The 15,732-nt window shown below is 43.0% G+C and overlaps 1 long non-coding RNA gene across 1 annotated transcript in view; it reads left to right on the top strand.

Annotated features, from left to right (window-relative positions):
• LOC135460419 (uncharacterized) overlaps nucleotides 1–15,732 on the top strand; it is a 63,440-nt gene that overhangs the window by 26,455 nt on the left and 21,253 nt on the right. The window contains exon 2 of the long non-coding RNA XR_010443228.1: nucleotides 816–931. This is a non-coding gene — a long non-coding RNA (uncharacterized LOC135460419). The remainder of the gene's footprint in view (nucleotides 1–815; nucleotides 932–15,732) is intronic.

The raw sequence follows: 15,732 nt of genomic DNA, 5'->3' as shown, positions 1-15,732 counted from the left end.
AAATTTTTGTCAAATTTTTTCATAAATTTGGCTACCGATTTGATCATTTATAACAAACAAAACTCCACAACTTTTGTGAAAGTCGTAAAGTCAGTATGTTTGTTACAGCACTGGCCGCATGTGGGAATCATTCCCCTAAAATGACATGCGTACCCCTAGGAACTCCAGATCCCCTTTTATCTCTCTCTTAAATACATATGCATGCAATTTCACAATAGGTTCATACATATTCATTCTACTGATTTCGAGTGACACTTGCCACTAATTCTTCAGAAAGAACTCATGGGTCAGGTTGCCCTGCTCTGTCTGCCCCCCTCCTCCCTCCTTATCTCTTGTCCTTCGGTTGAAGCAGCCCTTCCAAGCACAGGCTCTTTGCGAGAACAGGCTGTCAGACTAAACAGCAAGCTACAGACTTAACTCAAAGATGTACATTTCCCCTAAACCAAAATGTATTTCTACCCTGGAAAATTTCCACTCCCTTACCCTAACCCCCCCCGCTGATCTTGAGGCTAAAGCAGACAAAAAAACTGGAAAACTGGAGGAGCTGAATCTGGGTTACAAACACCACATTACAACTTAGTGACTAAAGAACTGCACAAGCTCATAAAATTGATAAGACAGTTTAATGCATATGCAACAAGTTAAGAGGTAAAATAGACTTTAGAATTTTTGGGAGTGCTCATGTCCTTTAGGGAGCATGCATCCAGTGCTAGAATAAATCATACCAACTTTACAACTTTTACAAATTGTGGAGTTTTTTTATCCACAAATCATTTGTGGTGAAGCCAGACAGGAGATCGTCTCTGTTCCAGCAGGACCAGGGTGGGAGCGGACCTCCTAGGCACGCCACGGAATCTTCCCTGGAGGAGCTCCGTGTCTCAGCTTGCCCTCTGTGGAGACAGACAACAACCTGCTGGTGTGTGGATAAATGGTATGTATCCTTAGAAGGGCCCGAGGGGGAAGGTGTGGGGAGGGGACGGGGGAGAGGAAGGAATAGGGCTGCTCTGAGACATCTGAGTGCACAGCCTCGTCCCTATGTGACTCAAAGTTTTAAGTTTTGCCAGCAGCCATTGGCAGAGTATCACCAGCAGCAGAGGGATCCCCTAGTCAATAGGGCAACTGAGGAGGGGTTCACTGTTCAATTGAGCAACTGCTAGCGGCTCTGGGGCTGAGGCGAGTGAATCTAGACCTTATTGCTACTATTGTGTGCTTGTGGTGTCTGGACATTGTTAGTGTAGTGTGGAAAACACCATTCACTTGTGTTAAAATTTTAGAAGTTTAATAGTAATGAAAACAGTAATAAAAATTAGGAAAATAAAAGACAAAAAACCACAAAGAATTACAGACATCCAGGTGCTTTGCTCTGCCACAAAGCACATTCTGCTAACAAAGGATTAACCCTTAAAAGTGATAGCCTATTGCATATTCATATATCTCATACATGATTCAAATATTACTTGCACACTAAGGGTGTTTCTGCTTAATGTCACCTTCCCCCCCTCATCTTGTAAGTCATTCGTCTAAGTCCCTCGAAGTCTGGCCTATCCCAATAAGGAGGCAATAATTCTTCTCTTGGTATTTTGTTGTTTGTTGCTGTTATCTCTATGCGAAGAATTTATTGATTATCTTATCCATTCCTTGAGCTAGTTGCAAAAAGTATGTTACATCGCATAGTTTCTATTTTAATATTATGCTATAGCCTAAAAACTGTATTTACCACACTACGTAAAAGAGATTAATACAGCACTCCTTAAAAGAGATTAATGCAGCATAACCTTCCAACATAATGCATATAGTATTCATTTTAATATTTGCGAAGAGCCAATCATATAATAGGCTTTTTTCACATGCAGTTTGTAATTGTGTGAGTGAGTAGCTTAACGGGCTCAGTTATATGAAAGGGGGAGCAAGCGAATAAGTGTACCCACAGCAGGGGGAGACTTCTACCTTCTTCTGAGGTGACTGAGCGGGCCCCAGGGAGCCAGCTGAGAGGCGCCGGCCGGGGTGGCTGTGGGGGCAGATTACGCCCCGCAGGGAGGTGGATGAGGAGAAGTGGAGAAGTGGAGAAAATAGAGATGTATGGGTGAGGACATGTATTGTGTTTAGATGTAGTGATTTGCACTTTCAGTTCTAGCTAGACGAACTGAGGGAGTTCGTCTGCCCCAGTGGTTTGGGCTGATCCCTAAGAGTTTGTAAATCCTGGAAATCATTAGATAGATAGATGTAGCAGTCCATGGGCTTGCTAGGGCCCCGTGGAGAGCAGAGACCTAAAGATAGGAAATGCCAAGTCACGGCAAGCCCCTGTCTTCCGCCTTTCAGACGCCTGCTTATCTCTCTGTAAGCCCATAGGTCACTTCTCCTTAACCCCTGCTATTCGACAGTTTCTGGTCCCCCTATACCCTATATAATGGGCTGTTTTAGCCCAGTGTGGTAGAAGAGCTGTCACTGGAACCCTTCACAGACCACCAATAAAGACATCGCTGTGGAACGCCAAGACAGCCTTCTCCTCTCTCACCCTGTGTCTGCCGGCCAGCCTGCGGCGCCTTAGCAAGCAAAAGAGCTGAACTCAAAAGAGTTGATAATCACTAAAGAGCTGATATCCCTTATGCTTGCTAAAGGTAGCCAGCAGCTGAGAGCTGCTTGGGTTTTGGGCAGTCTGTCCCCGTAAGAGGACTGAGCTATCCGGCCTGTGCAGCCTGCTCGGGGGCAAATCTGCTCTCAGCAGGAGGCCGGGACAGATAGAAGAGATGAATGAGTTTGTTTAGAAGGGTTTTATCAGACTTCGGCTAGTAATATAGTAAGTGTTATGAACAAAAATTCGGTTAATATTTTTTTTGTGAGAAAGAGTTACAGGGACGCAACCAGATCTGTCTCTGCCAGGGTTCTTAGTGCTTTGTCATGGTAATCACGGGTCGTTGAGGCTTATCGCCTCTTTTGTATTAGTAAAAGGCCTGGCTGGGTGGGGTGGATGGCCTTTCCACGAGGCAGTGCGCTCTTCCAACATAGGGAAGACACCTGAGAGGGTGGGGGGGGGTTATGCAAAGTGACTCCAAGACCAGCATGCTTTGAGACCTCGACTCCAAAATGCAACGAGAAAACCCCAAAAACAACGAGCCAAATAAGAATTGAGAGACTAAAGTGGTGTCTGGACATGAGGAGCCAAGTGCTGAGCCTGCAGAGATGCGGAGCCCCTCTCGCCCTGAGCAGAGAGTCGTCCCAACGCCAGGACCAACCAGCTGAGAAGCTCAAAGGACCAACATCTGATGGGGACATCACACCCCAAAGGCTCCCACGAGGACTGGATCCCCCGGCTCTGCCCCTAGTGGACAGAGCTGCACATATCCTCCTCCTCTGAGTCGCCCTGGCAGACGTGACGGGGACTGCAGCCCTGCCGCGCCGCCCAATCCTGAGCTGATCACTTTTAATAAAGGCATTAAAAAGGAGAAGAAGTCTCCTGGCCCTGTTTATTTTAGTAAGTCTAGACTAAGAACAACTTGCCATAGAGGATTTAGAAATCCCCAATGGGATAAACAGAATAGCCTGCCTCTGTGGGTAATTCTCGAGAGCCTTTAGCACATCGAGAGGCTTGGCACTCTGCATAGTTACTATTGCAGTACAGTTTGCAGGAGGCGTTAGTATAGTTGTTCTAGTAGGCAGCAAGGCATATGCCCCGAGTGTAAACAGAGGTTTCCTAATTGAGCCAATTTTGAAGCTGAGATTTTAAAGCTTGTGTGTAGAAAATCACATCTCGTACCTGAGGTCCAGTGTGTGTAGGAGGAAAACTGAGAAAAGACTGTAAGGCTTTGTGAAGAGAGGTTTAGGTAGAAGCGAGATAAGACAAGGAGAAAGAAATAATGGGAACTAACCAGAGAAAAGACTTTGCCGAGCTAGCCACTTGGGGTGTATTTTGGCCCACTGAAAGGAAGTCACCAGCAGGGGGGGCTCTGAAAATAAAAAGGACTTAATCCAATATTTCACATGGTAGTAGTCATTATGCAAGTTAAAAGATGGAGCAAAGTGGCCACCTACTAGAACTTTAGATTATAACACCTTATTACAGTTAATGCTGTTTTTAAGGCAAGAAAGAAAGTGAAATGAAGTCTTGTATGCTAATATGTTTTTTGCCTTATGAAATCACCCAGAATTGCAGAAAGACTATAAATTCAAAACTCCCTCTGACCCACTAGTGTTAGCTCTTGAAAAGGAAAACAAAGCAAAGAGAGGGTGAATTAAGCAATGTGGTTCAGCATGCAGTATAAGACAGCAATGTACGAAATCAAACCAGGTTTATAATGCTGTAGCTCAAGAACAGGATACATTAAATTTTTTTGAAGTTCCTCCTAGGGGATGAGAGGATGAAGATGAGAATGAAGATGAAGATGAGGAGGACTTTCCCCAAAGAGAGGAGGACTTTCCTAAAAGAGAGGGGGATGCAAGCTCAGAAGGCACATCCACTCAAACCCATCCCCCTCCTAGCAGTCCAATTTTGTCCAGAATCAGGAGGCAAGCAGTGTTGCAAGCCCCTCTGCAAGAGGCAGTAAGACCAAAAAGAGACAAAAGACAGTCTACTATGGATATTAGGCGTAAACTTCAGAAAATCTGAAAGCCGGAAGGGAGAAACCTTGAAGTCCTGTTAGAGCAGGCATGGCAAGTATTTAGTAACCAAGAAGAAAGATATAAACAAGGAATGAAAAGTCTAGTAGCAGTGGTACAAGAGGAAAGGCAATGGAAACACAAGCAGGGATCACCCAGACAAAGTCTACCTCAGTTAGACAGAGACCAGTGTACAATTTGTAGAAGAAATAGTCATTAGAAAGACCAATGCCCAGAGTGGAGACGAGGTGACCAACATGTGATCGCACATATGAAAGATGACTGAGAAAGACCAAGAGATTCCTACCTAGTGGATCCACTAGTTATAACAATGAGGCTCTAGGAAGAGGGGAATAAGGTTGAATTTTTAGTTCATACAGAGGCCACATATGCCATTTTAAACAAAGCTTTAGTACCTGTAGAGAATGATTATTTTGTGGTGCGGGGAGCAACTATCCAGTCTAAGAAGGCATACTTTTACAAACCTTTAAGGTATAAGCTTGAGAAATAATAGAGTATTCACAAGTTTCTACTCATACCCAATTCACCAAAGGCACTTTTAAAGAGAGATCTATTAGAACAGTTACAAGTGACCATTACATTTAAAAAAGGAGAAGTTACTCTAGAGGAAAATATTCAAAAGTACATAGAAGTGTTAAGTTTAATATTAATGACCATTAAACCTAAAGAAAAAATTAATGAAGAGATATTAAGTCAGGTATCTCCCAGAGTATAAGCCTCCGATGTACCAGAGAGAGCGAAAAATGCCCCTCCCATAATAATCAAACTTTAAGAAAGGATACAACCAGTGAAAATAAACAATACCCCCTAAAAAGGAAGACAGAGAAAGAATCAGCACAATAACTGAAAAATTGCTGCAATTAAGATTGTTGAAAGAATGTCAATCTAATTTCAATACTCCCATCTTACCTGTTCAGAAACCTGACAGATCATATAAGATAGTGCAAGATTTGAGGGCTATCAATAAGCTAACAAAAAAATTTATATCCTCTAGTAGCAAATCCAAATACTTTACTAACTTGCTTAACACCTGAGCTAACCTGATTTACTGTTTTAGATCTGAAAGATGCCTTCTTTTGCTTCCCTATCCATGTAGCGAGCTGGAAAACTTTTGCATTCGAATGAGAAAGCACTTAAAGCGAGCGTAAAGCCCAACTCACATAGACAGTGTTGCCTCAATGCTTTAAAAACTCTCCTACTGTTTGGAGAACAACTTAAAAAAAACCTAAAGTCTTAAGAAGCTCCACCAAAAGAAGGAAGGCTATTGCAGTACAAAGATGATCTTCTAGTAGACATTCAGACGAAAGAAGCATATATAGCCTAGAGAGTAAGCCTTCTAAACTTCCTAAAACTCCAAGGGTACAGAGTATCAAAGAAAAAAGCACAAATAACAAAAGAGAAAGTAGTCTACCTAAAGTATGAAGTTAGTGCTAGACAACAAATTTTAGAGCAAGCACGCAAGGAAGCAACATGCCAGACCCCAAAACCCCAGACAATAAAGAAACTCCGAACCTTCTTAATCATGACTAAGTAGTGCCAACTGTAAGTTTATAACTATGAACTACTCATAAGACCCCCTATATGTTCTTATTACCAATAGAAATAGAAATCTCCAGTAGACAAAAGAGGCCACACAAGCATTTCACCAGTTAAAAAGTGCCCTTATCTCAACTCCAGCTTTGAAACTTCCACATGTAAGTAAACCATTCTTCCTCTTTTCCCATGAAAACCAAGGGATTACCTTAAGAATATTATTCCAGGACTTAGGTCCATATCTGTCCTGGGCTGACTATATGATGCTTTTATCCCCAATCGTCCCATTCTGTTTATGTTGAATAATAAGTTTTGCACCTTTAAGAGTGTTTCAGAGAGTGAAGGGGGGGAGAGAAGAAGTGCGCAGTTTGTTTTCAGACACTGCACTCCTCATCCACATTCCTGCTCTTGGACTGTGTTGTCTGTGGATGCACAGACAGCGGGACAGAGCTCTTTTTTGCTTTTTAGTGTTATCTAGCTGAGGCAAAGAAGTTCCCTGGACTTTTGGGCTTTTTTTTTTCCTTGTCTTTGTGAGAGTCTGTCCAAATTTTCCCTCATCTGCCTCACGATCATCCTTGGGAGACCACTGAAGAGAAGACCCCCCCCCTGTCTAGAATATCTGGCTCTGAAAGAGATAAGTCACATGCCACAGGCCCGGAGACCTGAAAGCTCAGTGTTGAGCTATTGTTTTCACAGGAGTGTTTGCTGTATGCTAAGAAGAGGGCACCATGTCCTGTTTGCAACAATAGCAGCTCTGGAAGCTGTCCCACCTCTCGGCCTGACTGGACTTCTCCTGAGTTCCACGTGATCTCCCACAGAAGACCCTCACCTGTTTTACAACCACCATGACAGACAGACGGAGATGTGAGAAGCTTCTCCACCAAGGACTGAGACATGAAACTCCTAAAAGGCCCCTCTGCTCCTTCCAAGGACTGGGACTGAAACCCCCAGCCCGGGGGAGGTGTGTGGGGGAGGCAAGCTGACCGAAGCGAGATGTTTGCCTGCAGGTTGTGACCACTGGAGCAAGAAAACAATGGCTCTCGCTTACTGCTGAGAACATAGACTACCTGTTACATCTATTCCCTATTGTATCTGTTTCCCCCCCTCACAATTTTCAGTAATAAAAACCTCTGAGTTAGCTAGAGCCTTTGAGATCTCCCCAGCGTAGCAGGCGGACCCTCGGCTGGACTGGACCAAAGGACTTGGTCTCTGCGTTGGTAGCTATATGCCCTCTCCTTCTCTCTCTCTTTCTTTCTCTCTCTTTTTCTCTCCCTTAATCCCTCTATCGCATTTTTGCTGTGGTTATTTCAATAAAACTGCATTTGATTTGATCATCACTGCAAACCCCCTTGTACCGTGTTGGTTTTTGCACTCTGAGATCATTCCTATGAACCATCAGGTCATCTGTCCACTAGGACGGACCCTGACAGTCTTTAGACTTCTTGAAACCTGCTCTGGACTGAACCCCCAGGGGGGCACCGGCAGCTGCACCTGTGGCCCACCAGGCCAGACCTGGCCTATGATATTTCCAGCACCGGAGGGACTGATAAGAGACTGAGTGGGCTGAACTGCAACCCGGGGAGGGACTTTCTCAGTTTGTCATCTCTTTTGGAGTGGTAAGGGATTTTATTGTTTGATATTGTTTTGGTTTTATTGTTTAATAAACAGGCTTTTTCCACCTTTCTCCAAGGAGGTATTTTTTCTCCTGGACCAGTTGGGGGGAGGGGCCGATTTGGATCTGTTTTCCCACCAGAGCTCCTGTGGGGAATTCTCCCCCAAGTTTGCTCTAAACCGTGACAATATCAAAGAGCAGTTGCTTACTTTTCCAAGCAACTGGATGCAACAGCCAAAAGATAGCCAAGTTACCTCAGAACTGTAGCAACAGTTGTACTAAATATCCAAGAAGCACACAAGTTTACCCTAAGACAGAAAATAACTATGCTAGTGTCCCACAGAGTGTCCACTGTACTAGAAATAATGAGTAAGCACTAACTTTCACCATAAAAGTTCTTGAAATACCAAGCCATCATAGTAGAACAAAATTATGTAGAAATAGTAATAAGTAATATTGTCAACCCAACTTCTTTTCTCAGTAAAAATCAAAAAGAAGTAGCACACTACAACTGCCTGGAGACTTTTTGAAGCTACTTACTCCAGCCACCCAGACTTCAATGACACTCCTTTAGACAATACAGAGACCTAGTTCACTAATAAGAGTAACTATGTTGCCAGTAGAAAACAATACGGTAGGTATGCAGTCACTACCTACAGAGAGGTAATAGAATCTGGACCCCTATCAACTATTACAGGGACCTGATGAGGTCTTCAGGGTGAGAGAAGTGGACGAGAATCTTGGTTCATGATCAGAAGGCTGGATTTATTGATATATGATATATAATACATTACAACTATACTAAAAGGAATAAAGAGAGAAGTTGCAGAGGCTGCTAAGCTAAGACTAGAATAGAAAAGAATGCATAACAAAGTTCTGTGTCCAGCAGAAAGCAAGGACAAACTCTCCTGTGAGTGGTCAGCAAATCCAAACACTCACAGAAGACCAATCACTGCTGCACCTGTTGCATTCCACACCAGCCGATAACAATTGTTTACATTCTTCTTCTGGGGCCTTAGCTTCCCAGAAGATGAACAAATCCCAAAGAAAGGATTTCTATGAAAAAATGTCTGCGACAATCAACAAGTACCTCTGCACAGAAAGCCGAGATAATTGCACTGACCCATGCCTTAGAAATAGCAAAAAGAAAAAGAATAAACATTCATACAAACTTGAAGTATGTGTTTAGAGTTGTGCACACACACAGAGTCATCTGAAGAGAGAAGGGGCTGTTAACCTCACAAAGAAAGAACACCAAACATGCACAAGAAATAATCAACTGTTAGAAGTAATTCAGCTGCCTAAAAAAGTAGCAATGATGCATATTAAAGCACAGCAGAGAGTGAGCTCAGATATAGAAGAAAGAAATGAACTAGCAGATAGAGAGGCAAAGGAAGCAGCAAAAAGTGAGATTATCATTAAAAGAACTCTAATTCCAGATGGCCAGATTTCCCTTAAAAATAAGTCAAAATATAATAAAAAAGATAGCAAACTAATCGAAGATCAAAAAAAGACATATAACCAAGAGGAGTGGGCTACTATTAAAAGGAAGCTAGTAATGCCTTCCCATTTCTTGCAGTCACTAATGTGAAAAGTGCATATTATATGATTGGCTCATCGCAAATATTAAAATGAATACAATATGTGTCATGTTGGTAAGTTATACTGTATTAATATTTTTTAAGTAGTGTGGTAAATATAGTTTTTAGGCTACAGCATAATATTAAAATAGAAACTATGTGATGTAAGATACTTTTTGTAACCAGCGCAAGGAATGGAAAAGATAACCAAGAAATTCTTTGCATTATCCTAACTAAATAGAGATAACAGCAATGGACAACAAGATCCTAAGAGAAGAATTATTGCCTCCTTATTGGGAAAGCTCAGACTTCACGGAATCAAGAAGATTGATTTACAAGATGAGGGGGAGGAAGCTAAAATTAAACAGAAACACCCTAGTGTGAAACGAATGTTTGAATCGTGTGTGAGATATATGAATATGCAATAGGCTGTTGCTTTTAAGGGGTAATCCTTTGTTAGCCAGGCATGCTTTGTGGCAGAGTGCCAGGCACCCAGCTGTCCGTAATTCTTTGCTTTTTATTGTTGCTTATTGTCCTAATTTTTATTACTATTTTCATTACTATTAAACTCTCCGTTCTCGGCCTGTTGTCTCTGCCTGGTTAGGTGTAGAATGGCCTTGGGACAGCCCACGCTCCAAAGGACGAGAGCAATCTTCAGATTTTTCTGTCTTCAATATTGTTTATTAATGCTTATCTACAAAGTTGTCTCCCAGCCTGACAGAGGTCTGCTCAGCAAGACAGTCCTGGGCACACTGACCTCCCACTGGGCGGTCGTCTATTTTTATACTAAAAACTACGTATAAGATATTTACTTTTACCTTCCAATACCTTTTACCCTTATTAACAAGTGCAGATTTAATGTGAACCAATCCCAAAGTGCCAGCATCATCATCAAACATGGATGACAAGAAGAAGAGGAGAAGGACAAGGCACGCCCTAATTCCTCCAACTTGTATCCTAAAAACCCCCCTGGACCAAGATCCCAAAACCTGTGTTTTCACCCTGTGAATAATCAATTCCTTCACCACTTATCCCCAAGTGATCCTTATGTCCTCATACAGGTGGCACATCCCGTGCAGGGTCAAAATCCAACCACCAAGCACTTCTGGCAACATTCCAGGATTTCCGAGTCCTCCAGGGGTTACCTCGGCAACTCTGGACATCAGGAGTGATGTGCTGAGTTCCCACATTAAACTTCTAAAATTACAACTAACAAAGGAAGAACACCAAAAAACACACTGGAGAATTGATACCCTGAACACCTATTTAATTAAGAAAATTGTTGCCAAGAATTTATATGCCGCAATTACTCAAGTGACCCCACAGTGTGATCTTTACCTCCAGATAACTCCAAGAATTCCCCTGTGGTGTTACATTTTAGTTAAATGGTATGCTCTGTTTCACCCCTCGAAAATGTGCGGTTTATTCCAAGCCTGTGATCCTCCCCTGAAGTATCATGTACCTGTAATCTCATTGGCCCAAGTCTTATTCTGCGCCCACTTTGAATGTCCCTGTTAAGCTGTGCGAGGGAGACCAAGCTTTCTCTTGGCCCTTTTCTCCCTAGACTCTCCCTCCCTCCCCCTTCCTCCCTTCTCCCTCAGAAACTATGCTGCTCCCAGGGGTGAGACCCCCAATAAACCCTCATCTAATTAGTACCCTCAGAAGCTGTGTGGAGTCTCTTTGCCTGCCTGCTGCTACCAGCAAACATACAGCTTAGGGGGCCCCCCCGGGATTTCCCGGGGACCACAAATGAACAGCAACCAAGCCAAAACTTAGATTGGGAGGGGTCATGTACCTAAGCAACAATAGCAAATTAACTTTTCCAAATTCCCAAGAAAAAAAAAGTATAAGTATTTATTAGTATTAACAAATACATTTTCAAGGTAGCCAGAAGCATTCTCCGCCAAGACTGTCAAATTAGCAACCACCTAAGCATAAATTGAAAACTTCATACTCCATCCCCAACTGAGTAGCCAAGTAGAAAAATGTTATAATTTTTCTTATTTAACACAAGTGACATCCCAGCAACTACTCAAAACCAATTACACAATGTATCACAGACTATCACCTACTCCTATTAGAATAGACCTTACATTAGTAAGACAATTAATTGAACACCAAGACCTAATTAAAATTTTTAAGATCCAAAAAAAGACAATAACCCCTCTAATAAAGTCCATCATAATACAAAAGAAATAAACAAAATTCTGAAAAAATAAAACAAGATACAAATCATCACTAGTGAAATGTAATCTTTAGTCACCAACTACAACTAATGAAATAAACAGGGCCAGGAGACTTCTCCTTTTTAATGCCTTTATTAAAAGTGATCAGCTCAGGATTGGGCGACTCGGCAGGGCTGCAGTCCCCGTCGTCTCTCCCAGGGCGACTCAGAGGAGGAGGATGTGCGCAGCTCTGTCCACTAGGGGCAGAGCTGAGGGATCCGGTCCTCGTGGGAGCCTTTAGGGCGTGGTGTCCCTGTCAAATGTTAGTCCTCCCAGCCCAGTCGGCCTGGTTTCACCGCTGGGGACGACTCCTATGGTCAGGGCGAGAGGGACTCCGAAGGTGTTCCTCATCTTTGCAGGCTCAGCACTCGGCTCCTCACGTCCAGACATCACTTTAGTCTCTCAACTCTTATTTGGCTCGTTGTTTTTGGGGTTTTCTCCATGCGTTTGGAGTTGGGGTCCCACAAAGCATTCTGGTCCGTGGAGTCACTTTGCATAACCCCCCCCCTCTAGGTCTCTTCTCCTCACTGTTCGGGAAGGTCCCCACCCTTTACTGTCTCAGAGAAGGGCCATTACCTCGCCCCAGCCAGGGCTTTTACTGATACAAAAACAACTATTAACAACAACGACCCGTAACTACCATAACACAGGCAGCAGCCCAGCAGTAGTGGTAACAGAAAAAAAATCAACTGAATTTTTGTTCATAACAACTAAGATTTTCAATATGTTGTACCACCCCATTGTAGTTTTATTAATATTAGTGAGAGTAAGTTTAAAGTTATCTTTCATTGTACTAATTTAGAATTAAAAAATACTACAATGAGTAGCAGTGTTACCCTGTTTATCAAATGTACATAGCAAAGCATTAAGAGACACCTATTATAAAAAATTTGTATTAAGTAAAAGAATTTACTCGTTTTCTACAAAATGGTGGAGTTAGAAATTTTACTTAGGGTAAAAACCAATTTTGGATTTAACTAGAGTCTACGAGTTCAGTCTGTTAACTTGTGTGCTCGCAAAAAGACCTACAGAGAGAACAAAAGAAATTCAAGGCTACTTAGAAAGTAATGCAAGCATCCAATTTCAAGAGAGATAAGGACAGCCCCCCTTCCCCCACCTTGAGGCTAAAGCAGACAGAAAAACTGAATCTGGGTTACAAACATCACATTACAACTACGTGACTAAAGAACTGTGCAAGCTCATGAAATTGATAATACTGTTTAAATACATATGCATATGTCTTTTGTGCATATACAACAAGTTAAGAGGCAAAATAGACTTGAGAATTTTTGGGGGTGCTCATGTCCTTTAGGGAGCATGCATCCAGTGCTAAAATAAATCATACCAACTTTACAACTTGTACAAGTTATAGAGTTTTTTTAATCTGCAAATCAGGCACAGATAGATGTTGCAGTAGAGATGGACATGACACTCCAAGGTTCAAGTGGCAATAGCAATCTTTAAGGTTCACAGCTCATATTTATATGGTTTTCAAAAACTGCGTAGTCAATACCAATTGGCTAGTAACTTGTTGCCACCCAGTTCACTGGCCAATAGCTGCCTGTGTATGTGCTTGCCAAAGATTGGCCAGCATCCGTTCCTTGCAGTTAAGCTCTTCTGCTTTTCAGTACTTTCTTCCTTAAAGATGTTTACTTCCTTTTCTCTCGAGTACAGGTTGATCAAGGTCAAGGTTAAGTCAAGGTCAAGGTTGTGTCTGTGAGGCTTTCAGGCCAGCTGTTAGCCTTCACAGATGGATATGGAATACAATAACATTTTGGGTTACCCAGGACACAAGTTGTCCTGGATTGCCAAGCAAATTGTATTCTATTTGCCATCTGTATGGCAGTTGTCTTCTGTTAAGTGGGCAGTTGTCCTTATCTCTTCCACACCCAATCCTTCCTCTGGGGGGACATCTGCTGATAATAGGCTATTGAATGTCACTGCATGACTGATAAGAACTATAGCATCCCATTGCGAGATGCTATCATGTCTTAGAAAGGTGTCATAAACAACCAAAGACTTTCAAAGTGCCCTCAAGTGCCCTCAGACTAATTTCTGAGGCCTTTCACCAGAGGACTTAAAGGTCCCTACCTGATGGGAGGTACCTGTGTGTTCCCACCTAACCTCAGTGTATTTTAATCCATCAGACTTTATGTTTTGTGGGCTTCTCCCCCCCCCCAACTGTGACAGACCATCACTTCAACCAAAGGACATCTAAGCTGCAACAATCAAGACTCATCAAAGGTCAACAGGGTGATGAGGTTTTCACACTTTCACACTCTTATTCTCTCTCATTCTTTTCCCTTATGTGTCCTTGAGTAATATTTTTTTGCTTTCATATTGTTACAGATAATAATAATAATCATCATCATTAAAATGGCTACATACCTGCTTTCCTTTGCAACCATATAAACCCTATAAAATAAACCCTGTATACATATATTTACACACACATCAATCATCCAGTATTGTTTCACTCTAATCCACCACAAGGGATCGATTAACAAGAGCCTGGGTTATTCTCATCTCCTGGGATGGGTCATAACATACATCCACCAAATAGTCCACCCTTCAAATCCATGTGTCTCCAATTTGGAAATAAGGATGTCATATGAGACTGTATTACAGGCCTTATAAAAGTCTAGGTAGGTGACATTGGTAGTTCTTTCCTTGTTGACTGTTGCAGGCACTCCATCAAAGAAGGCCACCAGACTGGTCAGGCACAATTTGTCCTTAGTAAGCTATGCTGGCTGTCTCAGATCGCCTCATTGTCTTGCATGTGCCTTAACATTGCTTCCATGAGGGTCGGCTTCATGATCTTACCAGGCACAGAGGTGAGACACCTTTTGGTGTTGCATCAGGCAACCTTTGCCCTTCCCTTTCTATCAGTTAACGCTTCGTCGCCGTCTGTTGGTGGAGACTGCTTTCTTGCAACTTGATTGGAGGTCAGGTGTTGCCATGCCATGCTTCTTAGTAACAAGCCTGCCCTTCCCTCAAATGCCCTGACTACTAAGGCTATTACAAGGGGAGGGGAAAGAGGACCATGGGGGACATATTACAATAACATCACTACATATCTTAACATAGACATAATATCTATTTCTTAATTGTGAGAGCCAACTTTTACATTACTTTTCTACAACACTGGGGACTTCACCTGACCGTCATGGCTTTTTAAATATGATGGAAAGTGGCCTGGCTACAATATAATCCAGTTCCTTCAGGACCCTGGGATGCATCTCATCAGGCCCTTTTGAAAAGTGGTCTTGAACCATCCCTTCCCTTACCATGGGAAGGACTTTGCTCTGCGAGCCCCCACCTGGAGGTTCAGGGATTTGAGAGAAGTGGGAAGACTGACTGCCAGTGAAGACTGAGGCCAAGAACTCATTGAGTACTTCAGTCTACTCCAATCTTTTGATGCCAGTTCTCCCTTCTCATTTATTGGAGGGGGTACACTTGCATTGGCCTTTCTTTTCTGACTTAGGTATATACAGATCCCCTCCTTGTTATTTTTTCACATGCCTTTCCAAGTCCTGTTACATCCGGCTTTCCTGATCCCCTGACGTGGTTTGACTGGAAGTAGGTTTTCTGGGATGCTGTGGTCAAACCAATGGGTGCTCAAATTTTAATATTGGCACCTGGTGTGGCCACTGGGACATTGGATACGCCTCTGAGAACACAGGGGTTAAAAAGCAGAGCACTCCCGGGGGAAGCTTTCTTGGGTTTCTGGCTAGAAAAAGTTCGATGTCCCCGTCCCCCTCCCCGCCCCGTCCCAGGTGCCAGCTGGGTGGGGGGAGGGGAAAGCCATGCGGCCAGGAGAGGTAGGCCTGACCCAGAAAGGTGGAAGGGTGGAAGAGAGAGAGACACCGAGAGCCATCGGGCAGGCCTCCCCCTCCCTGGGAGACAGAGAGAGAGTACAGCCTGTGCTTGTGACTGTGTTATCTTGAAACTTGATAAACATGTTTTGGCCACACGGCTGAGAAGGAGAAGAAGGGGGGGGGGGGGGGTGCAGCGGGAATGTGTCTGGCCGCTTGTGGGAGCTTTAAACCCTTTTGTGGACAATGAAAAATTTACAGAACATTACCTGAAATAAACAGGGTCAGGAGACTTCTTCTCCTTTTTAATGCCTTTATTAAAAGTGATCAGCTCAGGATTGGGCGGCTCGGCA

This window comes from Zonotrichia leucophrys, unplaced genomic scaffold (assembly GCF_028769735.1).
Source record: "Zonotrichia leucophrys gambelii isolate GWCS_2022_RI unplaced genomic scaffold, RI_Zleu_2.0 Scaffold_41_468701, whole genome shotgun sequence".
Lineage (NCBI taxonomy): Eukaryota > Metazoa > Chordata > Aves > Passeriformes > Passerellidae > Zonotrichia > Zonotrichia leucophrys.
The sequence above is the reverse complement of the archived record's forward strand: the minus strand, read 5'-3'. Positions and strand labels throughout refer to the sequence as shown.